An 11,864-nucleotide genomic window follows, 5' to 3' on the forward strand; every position below is an offset into this window, starting at 1 on the left:
CATTTGTATTTACACAGTTTGTTGTCTTCTGCACTCTGGTTGATCTTTCATTGATTCTCTTGGAGTTACTGTTCTATGGATTTGCTGAGTATGTCCACAAGAAAATGAATCAGGGTTATATATGGTGACATACATGTACTTCGAGAATAAAACTTTCTTTGAACTTTGATAAACCCTGTCTAGATAGTCGCTCCTCTTAACTATAATCCTCCAGTTCTGGCAGCATTCTCTTAAATCTAAAAAAAAATAAATCTCCCCTGCATCAGCCCTGGTGACATAATGTAAGTGACTGCTACTGCTTGTCTCTGTCTTGTAGAGAATAAAATTCACCAACAGAAACAATTTCAGTAATGTCTGGTGTCAAACAAGCCAATGGTCACCGCTCTAACACTTCTTATAATCTTACTCGTTACAGTGCTGCACTTCACCTCATACAAACCCCAAACCCCTGCTGGGGACAGGACTAATCTTCAGAGGTAATCGGGAACTGTTTGGCAGCAACTAACTCGGGAACCAAAGTCACCCGAACCTCAGTAGCCAAGGTAGAGTATGTAGATAATGTTTGTATTTGCACATGCTCAGGGGGTGAACTCCAAAGCCTTGTCAACTCATTCATCAAGTTATGGAGGAGGAAAAGCTTTAACTCAATATCAACAAGACCAAAAGCCTCTACTAATTGGCTCCTACTTCACCATGGTAAAGGTTCAGGATGAGACACTGTAAATATGGACCATTTCCCTTCTCTCAGAAGCCATGATAAAGGCAGACAACAATGTTGAAATTCACGACCATTTTCAATGCTCTGGCAGAACCTTTGATTGTTTGAGGAAATAGGTATTTGAAGATCAAGGCCTCAGATCTGGTCTGGCCTCATGGTCTACTGGGCAGCAGTGTTTCTTTCCCTTCTATGTGCTTATGAGACCAGATCTATAGGCATATCCAGATTCATTGGAAGGATAAGCAGGCCAACATTATCCCTATCACCCAGGCCAGTATCTCCAGCACCGAGGTGATAAGTACACTCCACAAAATGATCAGACATAGGAGCAGAATTAGGTCATTTGGTCCATCAAGTCTACCCTGCCATTTAATCATGAGTGATTTATATTCCCTCTCAATCCCATTTTCCTGCCTTCTCCCTATAGCCTTTGAAGCCTTTACTAATCAAGAACTTATCACCCTCTGCCTTAAGTACACCCAATAACTTGGCTTCAATAACCATCTGTGGCAATGACTTTCATAGATTCACCACCCTCAGGCTAAAGAAATTCCTTGTCATCTCTGTTGTAAATGGTTGTCCTTCTATCCTGAGCCTGAGCCCTCTAGACCTAGACTCACCTACTACTGGAAACATCCTCTCCACGTGTACTCTATCTAGGCCTTTCAATATTTGGTAGGTTTCAATAAGATCCCCCTGCATTCTTGTAAACTCCCGTGAGTACAGGCCCTGAGTCATTAAACAATCCTCATTCTTTAACACTTTCATTCCCAGATCTTTCTTGTAAACTTCCTTTGGACCCTCCCTAATGTCAAAACATCCTTTCTTAGATAAGGAGCCCTAAACTTCTCAGAGTACTTCAAATATATCTGACCAATGCCTTATACAGCCTTTACATTACATATTGGCTTTTATATTCTCGTCTCCTCAAAATGAATGCTGAGCAGGCCATGGCATCACTTCTGAGAAAAGGTTGCAGACCAAAATGTTGACCCTTTCTCCTACCACAGATGCTGCCTAACCTGCTTAGATTTTCAAACAGTTTCTATTCCTATTATCATGTCATTCACATGCCTGACACCAGATTACTGAAACTCCCACTTTATTCCGTGTTTTTTTTCCGCCTGGGGGGAATGATCAGGTAGATTGAGGATAAGATTCAATGATGTGCTCAAAGCTTCTTTGAAGGAATGTAACATTTCCACTGACTGCTGAGAACTTCTGGCCTTTGACCACTCAAAGTGCAGGAGGAGCATTCACAAGAGCCCTGAATAAATGGTTGAATGAGTGTACTACCTCAACCTACCTACCCATCCACATCATCTACCTCATACCCCACCTGTGGAAGTGTAAGTCACATTGGCTTTATTATGCAACTCTGAATATACAAAACAATAGCGTGGTTAAACAGCTCTGCAATGCTACCTGATAAATGCAGGACTGACACCTGGATACTGTACTAACAGGCCACAATGTTTTTGGATTCATACCAGAACACTGAGAGAAAAGGTAAAACTGAAAAGGAAATGGGTCAGGAAATGATTCTCTGCATAGTATATCAAAATTTATTAATATAGTGAAGAGATTGAATTTCATAATTCATCCACACAGCAAGAGGTTCTCACCAGAACATTTTCAGTGGTGCTGTATGACCCGCTTTTAAATATATCTGTCCTGTAGAACATGGGCCCCAGTAAAAGGTTAAGAATAGCATGTAATTTTTCTTATTTGACAATGCTAACAAAACCTTTGCTGCACAAGTTTATTTCAGTGAGACTTCAAAGAGTTCAAATATGCCCCATGATCCCTGAAAGCTGTTCAACAGCTGAATACTTGAAACTATTTATTATGCAAGCAGGAATCCTCCTTAAGCAAAAAGTCAAGATCCTCAATTTAAGATGAAACACTGATCTTCTTTGTGATAACAAAAGGCAGAAGACATGGGCTGAAAATTGCGGTGCACAAGTTCAGGAACCAAAGCCTGCATTGGGGGGGAAAAAAAAATAAAGGATGAAGGTCAGATAATGTCTGATGAATTGGAAGCAAAACACATTTTTGGTTGTAAGTGAAATTTGTAATGATGAAAAATAAATAATAATCATCTTGTGTCTCTTTCTTACTGAAAGGAACTTATTTTCCTAGTTTTTTGAACCTATTTTCTTGATTTGACTGTAGAACTTACTCATTGACCCAATTAATAGCAGTGCCAGTTTTACCTCATAGCTAAGGCACGAAGCTGCAAGTGTTTTGAAACCCTATCCCCTTCCCACACACCCAGTTTCAATCAGCACCATTACTACTCATATGCATTAAAAGCACACCAAGTGCCAAAACAGGCAGCTGGACAAAAGACAGTAGAACAGTTATTCTTATCTACTGAACAGTCACTCTAATCTTTCAGTTATTTCAATTATGCATGTTGGCCACTGTAGTACTCATAGTCCAACTCCCTTTGGGTACTACCTACATCATTTTTTCAGTTATTTAATTTAGCACTTCTTTTAAAAATAGTTCTATGATTTTTCAATAAAATCTGATATGTCTGAAGAAAATGTGTACAACAAAATCATTGGTCTTAAAATCACTCAATTGGTTCCAGCAGCTATCATTGATCAAAGTTCCCAGCTTCTGCCCCCTTTCTTTATGGTCCTGCTGAAGAGTCTCAGGCCAAAATGTACACTATTCATTTCCTTCCACAGATGCTACAGGCCCTGCTGAGTTCCTTCAGCATTTTGTGTGTGCAGCTACAATTGTTCAATCTGTTAAAATGGAGACTATTATTTAATATTGTTGTTGTTGTTGTTCATCCATCGTACGTTGATGAGGACCGCGACACCATTATTGATGGTGTCGAGACTAGCGCGTGATTTGGATTTAAGTGAGGGAGAGTTGCGCAGCGTCAGCCTCACTCTCTCTTCCCAATTCCCATCTGGATCCAGTGGCAAGACAGAGTCGAGACGGCTGGAGATGGGACTAGGCACAGTGGATGACCAGGACGTCTTCTGTGTCTTGTCCTGCTCTACACGTTCCACGACGCTTGCAGAGACCGCCTTCTTGACCGTTGGACCTTCCATCGGTCTCGTCCGCTCAATCCGCCGGAGTCTGTCTTCACATGTTGTCTAGGGGATAGGGGGAGTTGCCTATTTAATATTACTACTGCTTCAACTGTTATAGACTCCTGAGGCTTAACATAATTGGCAAACTTTCTAATTTTAAAGTGCACTGAACTAAATGTGAAACCTTATTTAGTCAGACAAAGGGAAGAAATGGAAAATGATTAAGTATAGCATTGTCATTAACAATGGTAGAATCTCGGATGGTGGTGGCAGGGATTGTGTGGGAACAGCATGTATAACCAAAGCTTTGCCTATTTATACAGTGAGTGCTTTTATGATTCTTATATTTGCTGCACACTAGGGTCTCCCAGTATTGGTCCTCACTATCCAAAGGAAATCCACCTTCCTCATTATTCATCTGAGCACAGGAAGATATTGGCTCATGTTTAAATTATAATTGTTATCATGAGCACTTAAGGTACAGCTTCTGTCATGGGTGAACTCAACGAATTGGCACAAATGTACCAGAAGTTTCCACACACACTTACTTACGTATCACTGCCTGCTAAAATCAGCCATCAGCCTAAACAATCAGGCAGCATTTTAGAATAAAATATGTTTTATTCTTAATTATCATAAAATCAATCATTTTATCAAGGTACAGAATTACCTGCTCATTATATTGGTGTAGAAGAGCATTCCATTTAAGTACTCTTTACAAGGTTTAGGTCCTTGAACATAAATTAGAGCTCAATTTCAAAGTTTAGAGCTGATCAACAAATTAGTGGAAAATTCCAGTGGTCATTGACTCCAACGAAGGACCTGGCTGGTATCATGGGCAAGGCTGGACTTTTAAAAGTTGCAGTACAATGTTTTAAAATAAACACAAAAACTAGTTTGTGCTGAATATCATTAAGATTCCATGATGATGAATACTACTTTGGAAAATATTGGGTAAAAATATTGGGTATTGTATCAAAATAAAAAAAGACTCAACATAACTGTGGAGAAACTTCTCCTCACTCTGTTCAATGATCCTGATAAGCAATAAACACTGGTCAGGGCACCAGAAAGAATTTCCCCATATTCTTCTTGAAATATGCAGTGTCTTTCATGTCTACAGAGAACAGTTCAAGTCCACGCAGCTTTCTGCACAGAAGTTTGTACCACTGATGTTGCATTATGTTGATGATAGATAAGAGCTCAGATTTAGTACAGAACCTTCCTATAGTCTGGCACAAACAACTAAACCTCTGATTGAGAAAGAAGCAACATATAGCAAAGCACAACTCCTACTTACCGTTTACTTTTCATTTAACAGAAGGTTTGTGAATTGAATTTCCCATTACAGAGAAATGTGTTAGCTTAGATTCTGCTCTAGCTTTGGTATATTGAATTCTATTGTATCACAATATTTATTTGAAGTGTGAAATAGAAATTTAAATCTGAAATTTGAAGTACAGGAGAAAACCGTGAAAGTGAAGAACCACAAAAGAATACTCTTGTCAACGCTAGATTATTTCACACCACAGTTGTCAAACTGAAGCTGCTAGTCTTAAAAAGTAATTTCCAATATAGCTCATTTTCCGGTTGAATTTTGCCTTCCTATTTCCATGACTTATCTAATTTGTAGTCGTTTTGGAAGGACCTATTATTGTGGGTGAAGAAAAGGCTCAGTTTCTGAGTGTGTAAATAGAAGATAGTCACGATATAGAAGTGAGAGAAAGAGAGGATGAGACAGAGACTGGTAGGTGAGTTCAAGTTCAAGTTTAATTGTCATTCAACTACACATGAATTCCCATGAATACAACCAATCAAAACAGCTTTGATCCAGGGCCAAGGTGCAAAACACAGTATCAGCAGTCATTCACAGAACAAGGCACATATAGCACATATAATTATAATGGCAGTAAACAGTCAGTCATAAAAAAAGAATAATAACTTAGCCCTAATCCCTGAGTGTCATGCCATGTGGGTTGATGCTGCATTGAATGTTGCCGGCAAGAACAATCTCGCAGCAGGCCAATCATCACGCACTAATGGAGCCGCAGGTAAACGCAAACAAGCCTGTCATTCACCGAGTGAACACTGGAGCCAGATGGGAGGAGGAGGAATGGTGAGCAGATGAAGCCAGGTCAGGGAGAAGAGGGAGCATATGAGTAGCCATATCAGAAGGTTCTAAATAAATCACTTACATTACACAATCACAGTATCTTAAAAAAGTGCTAAAACAAATACTTATAAAACGTGAAATAAGCAGAATGTAAAGGGAGCTGGAGTATTAGTATTACCCAGCACCATCTGCCCAGTTTTGCTTATCTGTTTCTACCTATCACCTACCAGCCTCTGACTTAAAACACCTTTTTCCCATTTGACTCCATTTGAGCATCATACCCCCCAACACCAATCAGCCTCTGGCTCATCACTCTCCTCTCACTTCTTTGTACTAGTGCACCCCTCCCTCTCACTTCTGCATACTGACTACTTTCTCTCTACTCTCAGTCCTAATGCAGAGTCCTGAGCAAGCTTTGCCTCCACAGATCCTGACTGACATGCTAGGTATCCTACTTCAGATTTCAACAGCTGTATTCTTTTATGTGTCCAAAATGCTCAATGGATCATCTTACCCTCCTAATTGCCAAATCTTTCTCCCTGCTCCATAGTTGTCCTGCATCATGTAAAGTTCATTGTCATAGTCTTTTACTACTTTAAAAAATTAAAACATTTAGGTTACACAGTCGGCACACCATTGTGGGCCGAAGGGCCTGTAACGTGCTGTAAATCTCTATGTTTGTATAAAGCATCTAAAATGTTTACATATTTAGGCACTTACAAATGTCTGCCTCCTTGCTGACATAAAGCAATTTAATCTGTTTCCTCAATTCACACAAACAGGTTTTAAATACTGAACCTGTACTAAATCTCAGGCGCACAAAATAACTACATAATGTAATTTAAAACAGAACCATCACGGTCTGAGGTTATGTACAAAGATATTCTGTTCTCAGAAAAGATGCATCTGTCAGCACTGATCCAGCCATTAAATACTGGCTGCCTTTTGATGGATGGTTCAGCTGGTAAAGTCAGCAGGTTGATGCAGAATTAAATTAAATGCCATCCAAGATGGAGCCCATATGAATTTCAGTTAGTTGACCTCCACTGATTTCAGCCAGTATAGCGTTAACCGTAATGAATCTGGCCTCAATATCCTTGGGCTTGGAGAATGGAAAAGAATTGGCCTGAGATCCTGCAAGCGGGTTCTGCTGTACACCATATCTGTTGCAGATGAGGATTGGGATAGACTTGCATGTGAAGAATGGTGATGCGAGTGAAAGTAAGTCCTGTACCAGGCATTCCTTCCTGAGGGAGAGGGTTAAAGAGGGAAAATCTATCTACATTTCAGAATGTTAGTTCACATTCAAACTGATCCTGCCATTTCTCATGATTACTTATTGATTAAATGGCTTCAGATTTGCTATGCATCTTTCAAAAAATAATCTCACAGTGTTTATGTTTGACTCTCATGGCACCCCAAAAGGAATTAGAATTCCTACCAATCTAAATACAGCATCCCTTTTTTTTTGGTAACATGACAGCTTTGGCTTCAAAAGTGTTTAATCCAGGAAGTAAATTTACTGATTGGCATATTAATAAAGCAATCAAACATTTAGATAATCTTTTCTCACTATCTGTTGCCCAATCAGATCTCCAAAATTTTATTCAGAATTTAATCACACCTCTGAAAATCAAGTTACTTAGTGAAAAAAATTATATATTAAATTTGATCCATCTTGATATATTGCAGTCAGTGTTACCAAAGCAAGCATAATCTTGGAATGTCAAAGAAAAATATGAGGGAAAGCTAACACCATAATAAGTTAAAATGAAACCATTTGGCCAAGGACATTTTCATTTGTGCTGTAGGATACACCTGGGCTTCATTATTTTAATTACCGAGACTGGGACAAAATGTCACATTTTGATTTTGCTACCTATATCAAGAAAGAGTTGGAAGCACTAACCATTCTCCAAGATACTATCAAGCGAATTCCAATTGCAGAGAACTGGCAAGCTCCATTGCCAGTAATAAAACATGCAATCAGAGTTGGTTTAATGTAAGCCATATGTTCTTCAGGCTTTACTTGGTGTTTGCCAGCATCTAAACAGATCCTTATCCACTCCATTCAGAAAGGTTAGCAATGAACTAAAGCAGAAATTCTTTGTCTAACCATGAAGTCGATCAAAAATGTTAGTCAATCAGTTGTAAATTGCCTTTTAGCCAGAAGACCAAATTATATAATCATCCTATCTAACTTGTTAGGATGTATTACAGTGTACTTGACAAATGCTTCACACAACCAATGGATACACCCTGACAGGTCAGATGGTAAGTGTGCAGGTGTTATCTGAATGTAATTAATTGAATCCAACAGCACATTGATTGGCAAATTGGCAAAGTTACATATGAGGAGAAAAAAAACTATCAGATCACTGCGACTTCCCAGCAAACATGGAACCTTTCATTGATATCAATCAAGCCAAAGGAAGATTATGATCAGATTAAGCTGGTTTAGCCACTGTTGGAAAACTTCCATGATATGTTATTTTTAGTTTGATTCAAATTCTGAACAAGCTACAGCCTACGCTAGTCTGTTCCAGTATAACCACCACCCTGGCATCCACATAACAACACAGACCCTGATTTCTCCTACCCACACACAGTGAACCTAGCTGATTATTTTATTAGACAAATCCAAATGAGCAAAGTGACAGAATAAATGAACAACAATGTCAAGCACTACTAGTTCATCAATAATTTGGTCAATCATATCAGTTTTCATTGGGGTTATCCAACTTCTTATTCCTTACAGTCTTCACCCAAACACAAAAACAAGGTCAGATTTCTGAAGTTAAGATCAAAGTACATGGCCTATACCTCCAGAGAATATTCAGTTGAATGCAGTACTAAAGAATCATCATAATATCCTTTGAATCAATGAGGGCAACGGTTCTATCTACCTGTTGTATTGCTATGTCTCAATGATTTTCATTCAGTAATACTTACATCCACAGTCACGAGGTGTTTGAGAGGTTGAAACGCATCAACTCCTGCCTAAGAAGCGACTTGAATCTGCTCCAATTTACCTACAGGTGCACAGCGGATGCCATTTCATTGGCTATTCACTTAACCCTGGAACACCTGGACAGCAAAGAAGCATACATAGGAATGTTATTTATCAACTACAGCTCAGTGTTCAATACCTCCATCCCCTCAAAACTAATCATGAAGCATCAAGACCTTGGCCTCAATACCACTTAGTGCAATTAGATTCTTGATTTTGTAAACCACAGTCAATGCAGATTGGTAACACCATTTCCTCCAAAATTTCCATCAGCACAGGTGCACCAAAAGGCTATGTGCTTAGCCCCCTGCTCTACTCTCTTTAACATTATGACTGTGTGGCTAAGCACAGCTCCAATGCCATATTCAAGTTTTCTGACAACACCAATGTTGTTGGCTGAATCAAAGTCTGATTGAGTGGTGCTAAAACAACTTCTTACTCAACGTCAACAAGATCAAGGAGCTGATTACTGAATTCAGGAGGAAACAGAAAACCATGAGCCCGTCCTCATCAGAGGATCAGAGGTGGAGAGGGTCAGCAACTTTAAATTTGTCAGTGTAATTGTTTCAGAGGAACTATTCTGGGCCCAACATGTAAGTGCAATTACTAAAAAAGGCACGGCAGCCTACTTCATTACTTCCTTAGGACGTTGCAGCCTTACATTTAAAACTTTGAAAAACTTCTATAGATCTATGGTGGAGAGTATATTAACTGGCTGTATCACAGCCTGGTATGGAAATACCAATGTCCTTTAATGGAAAATCCTAAAAAAGTGATGGATACGGCCCTGTCCATCACGGTAAAGCCCTACTCACCACTGAGCACTTCCATATGGACCATTGTTGCAGGAAAGTAGCATACAGCATCCAGGACCCCCAAAATCCAAGTCATGCTCACTCCCACTGCTGCCGTCAGGAAGAAGCCTCAGGACCCACGCCACCAGGTTCAGGAAAAATTATTACCCTCTCAACCATCGGACTCTCAAACCAAAGAGGAAAACTTCACTCAACTTCACTTGCCCCAGCATTGAAGTGTTCCCACAACCTATGGACTCACTTTCAAGAACTCTTCATCTCAATGTCTGAGTATTTATTGTTTATTTATTATCATTATCTCTGTATTTTTGTACTTGCACAGTTTGTTGTCTCTTGCACACTGGTTGATCTCCCAAGTTGGTACGGCTTTTCATAGGGTCCATTATGGTTATTATTCAATTATGGATTTATTGAGTATGCCAACAAGAAAATGAACCTCAATGTTGTATGTGGTGACATATATGTAGTTTGATAATAAATTTACTTTGAACTTTGAACTTTGAAGGTCCTCAGCCCAGAACATCATTGCAGTAATCCTTCAGGATAGTTTCCAAAATCACAGTTTTACCTTGTCTTCTATCAAGATGCTTACTGATTTTATGCTATTCAGAAGCTTCATAGTCTTCAGATAATAAAACAGTCCATCCTCACATGCAGCAGAACCTGAACTGTTGACATTTTGGGCCAAGACCCTTCATCAGACTCTTCCAGTCCTGATGAAGGGTCTCGGCCCAAAATTTTGACTATTTGCTCTTTTCCGTAGATGCTGCCTGGCCTGCTGAGTTCCCCCAGCATTTTGTGTGAGAAACAGGACTAGATTTTTATCCCCTCTGCCCAGCTCCCCGTTCATGACTGAACTTCTACCTCAATGCCATTTTCCCCATATCCACAAATTTGTCTGGATTCCTCTGACATCAAGAAACTGACTGATCTCTATTTTTAATGCAATCAATGACTGAGTCCCCACAGCCTTTAAAAGAATTTCAAAGACTGAATGAAGAAATTTATCCTCATTGATTCTTATTTTGGTCATGTGATTCCACATCTTTCTCATATTTAGACTGCAAAGCTCATGAAGTTTTGTTTTTCTCAATGAGGTCATGTCCCATTTTCCTAAATTTTGGAGAATGTAGAGCTTTCCTATTAAACTCTTGTTATGTGAAAGTTTTACTATCCCAAGCAACATTCCACTGAACTTCCAGTGCATTTTCTCAATAATCTTCTTCAGGTAAGGAGACCAAAATTAGATATTCTCTATTTGTCTGCTCTGGTGCAATTGAAACAGCCAAGAAGCTCAACATCACAAAGGATACGACAACATGAATTGGTGAATGTACTCCTCCCTTTGTCAACAGAATAGCATCAAAGGTAACTCCCCTTTCATTGCCAACAAAAAAAGATAGCATCAAATGTACAGAAAAGCATATGCAAAAAAAGAAAAATACGTCAAAGATTGAGAACATTTGTGAATTTTGCAAACAATTTCTCAGCAGAACAGAGGGGAAAAGATCTGTTGTTTTACTGTTTTCTGGTTCATCCACAGCTGGCTACAAGTGAGTAATATTAACGACTGGTTAGTGTATCTGCAAAGGCTGGTGGTAGATCAGAACCTTAAAATAGAATATAATCTGGACAATAAATAACAAGAAATAAGATGATGACAGATGATACAAGTCACACCCCACAAAAAAACCCCTGAAATCTGGGAACGAAATCAGAAACAGAACCAGATCTATTATCACTGACTTAAACAAAGCTATATTTTTTGTTTTGCAGCACAGTGCAGTGCAAAGGGAGAAACACAGAAGATTTCAATCACCAGGGCACTCATACTGAGCAAATTATTGAAAGTATGGACTAACAAATCTTCAGTTCTTTTTGGACTTTGTCATAGGAACCTGAAAGAAGCAACTGGTGGTATAGTTGATGCAGGGGCTTGTGTGTTTTCCAAAATACCCTGAATTTAGGGAAGTTTCATCAAATTGGAAAATAACAAATGAAATTTCTTTCTTCAAAAGAAAGAAAAATACATCAAAATTTATCACATGTTGAGAGAATTTGTGCATTTTGCCCGGGGGAAGCGACAGTGGCCGTGCCTCCGGCACAGAGTCTGGCCCTGTAGCTCAGAAGGGTAGGGCAAGGAAGAGGAAGG

General features: G+C 39.2%; 1 long non-coding RNA gene across 2 annotated transcripts in view; it reads right to left on the reverse strand.

The window, feature by feature from the left end:
* The window catches only part of LOC134350473 (uncharacterized), a 39,741-nt gene extending 30,771 nt beyond the window's left edge, over positions 1–8,970 (reverse strand). For both annotated transcript variants that reach the window (XR_010018906.1, XR_010018905.1), the window contains exon 1: positions 8,840–8,970. This is a non-coding gene — a long non-coding RNA (uncharacterized LOC134350473). The remainder of the gene's footprint in view (positions 1–8,839) is intronic.
* Positions 8,971–11,864: the final 2,894 nt, after the last annotated feature.

Source organism: Mobula hypostoma, chromosome 8 (genome assembly GCF_963921235.1).
Source record: "Mobula hypostoma chromosome 8, sMobHyp1.1, whole genome shotgun sequence".
Classification (NCBI taxonomy): Eukaryota; Metazoa; Chordata; class Chondrichthyes; order Myliobatiformes; family Myliobatidae; genus Mobula; species Mobula hypostoma.